This window comes from Petromyzon marinus, unplaced genomic scaffold (genome assembly GCF_048934315.1).
Source record: "Petromyzon marinus isolate PM22_M1 ecotype Great Lakes invasive population unplaced genomic scaffold, UKy_Petmar_22M1.pri1.0 PM_G_Scaffold_40, whole genome shotgun sequence".
NCBI lineage: Eukaryota > Metazoa > Chordata > Hyperoartia > Petromyzontiformes > Petromyzontidae > Petromyzon > Petromyzon marinus.
The window spans coordinates 1,650,001-1,652,500 of record NW_027422984.1 but is presented as its reverse complement, the minus strand read 5'-3'; positions in this window follow the sequence as shown (position 1 = coordinate 1,652,500).

Sequence of the window (2,500 nt, the reverse complement as noted above, 5' to 3'; positions counted from 1 at the left end):
TTTCAAATCTACGGTAGAACTCGTTCAGGTCGTTGGCTAGGCGGGAGTCGTTAGTGGTGTGGGGCGCTCTGGGTTTGTAGTTGGTGATGTGCCTGAGCCCTTTGGCAGACAGAAGCAGCGTCGTTAGTAGAGAACTGGTGTTTTAGTGTCTCTGAGTACAGTCGTTTAGCCTCTCTCACCGCTTTGCTAAACCTGTTCTTCGACTCCTTGAATCTGTCTCTATCCCCACTCCTAAACGCTTCCTCCTTCTCCAACCTCAACCTTTTGAGCTTTGCTGAGAACCAGGGCTTGTTGTTGTTAAAGTTCACCCTGGTACGTGTTGGGATACAGCAGTCCTCACAGAAGCTGATGTACACAGCCTCTGTGAGTTCATCCAGACTATTGGTAGCAGTCGTGAACATATCCCAGTCAGTACAGTCTAAGCACGCCCGCAAATCTTCCACAGCCTCACTGGTCCACTGTTTAGATGTCCTCACAGCAGGTTTACAGAGTTTTAGTTGCTGCCTGTATGCACGAATCAGGTGGACCAAGGGAGTTCTGTGCGAGCCGAACAGCCCCGTGACCCACAAGAGAAACATCCCCGCCAAATTCGAGCGTTTGACGGGGTCTATCCGTGAAAAAATATTCACGTTGTTGAGTGCACATGCATTTCTGCTGCAAATGCCTCTGGAAGTTTCATGCCGTTCGTATGCCAATTGTGGCAACACGAAAATGACCCGTTTTCCCATTCCGAGGGATTTCTGTGCGACCCTAACAGCCCCGTGAGCCACAAGAGACACATCCCCGCCAATTTCTAGCGTTTCACGGGGTCTATCCGTGAAAAATATAGACGTTTTTGAGTGCACATGCATTTCTGCTGCAGATGCCTCTGGAAGTTTCATGCCGTTCGTACGCAATGTGGCAACACGAAAATGACCCCTTTTCCCATTCCGAGGGATTTCTGTGCGACCCTAACTAACAGCGCCCGTGAGCCACAAGAGAGACATCCCCGCCAATTTATAGCGTTTCACGGGGTCTATCCGTGAAAAATATAGACGTTTTTGAGTGCACATGCATTCCTGCTGCAAATGCCTCTGGAAGTTTCATGCCGTTCCTATGCAATGTGGCCACACAAAAATGACCCGTTTTCCCATTCCGAGGCATTTCTGTGCGACCCTAACAGCCCCGTGAGCCACAAGAGAGACATCCCCGCCAACTTCTAGCGTTTGACGGGGTCTATGCGTGAAAAATATTAAAATTTTTGAGTGCACGTGCCTTTCTGCTGCAAATGCCTCTGGAAGTTTCATGGCGTTCCTATGCAATGTGGCAACACGAAAATGACCCCTTTTCCCATTCCGAGGGAGTTCTGTGCCACCCTAACAGCCCCGTGAGCCACAAGAGACACATCCCCGCCAATTTCTAGCGTTTCACGGGGTCTATCCGTGAAACATATAGAAGTTTTTGAGTGCACATGCATTCCTGCTGCAAATGCCTCTGGAAGTTTCATGCGGTTCGTACGCAATGTGGCAACACGAAAATGACCCGTTTTCCCATTCCCAGGGATTTCTGTGCGACCCGAACAGCCCCGTGAGCCACAAGAGACACATCCCCGCCAATTTCTAGCGTTTCACGGGGTCTATCCGTGAAAAATATCAATTTTTTTTTGACTGCACATGCATTTCTGCTGCAAATGCCTCTGGAAGTTGCATGCGGTTCGCATGCAATGTGGCGACACGAAAATGACCCGTTTTCCCATTCCGAGGGATTTCTGTGCCACCCTAACAGCCCCGTGAGCCACAAGAGAGACATCCCCGCCAATTTCTAGCGTATCACGGGGTCTATCCGTGAGAAATATTCACTTTTTTGAGTGCACATGCATTCCTGCTGCAAATGCCTCTGGAAGTTTCATGCGGTTCGTATGCAATGTGGCGACACGAAAATGACCCGTTTTCCCATTCCGAGGGATTTCTGTGCCACCCTAACAGCCCCGTGAGCCACAAGAGAGACATCCCCGCCCACTTCTAGCGTTTCACGGGGTCTCTCCGTGAAAAATATCACATTTTTTGAGTGCACATGCATTCCTGCTGCAAATGCCTCTGGAAGTTTCATGCGGTTCGCATGCAATGTGGCGACACGAAAATGACCCGTTTTTTCCCATTCCGAGGGATTTCTGTGCCACCCTAACAGCCCCGTGAGCCACAAGAGACACATCCCCGCCAATTTCTAGCGTTTCACGGGGTCTATCCGTGAAAAATATTCAATTTTTTGACTGCACATGCATTTCTGCTGCAAATGCCTCTGGAAGTTTCATGCGGTTCGCATGCAATGTGGCGACACGAAAATGACCCGTTTTCCCATTCCGAGGGATTTCTGTGCCACCCTAACAGCCCCGTGAGCCACAAGAGAGACATCGCCGCCAATTTCTAGCGTTTCACGGGGTCTATCCGTGAAAAATATTCACTTTTTTGACTGCACATGCATTCCTGCTGCAAATGCCTCTGGAAGTTTCATGCCGTTCGCA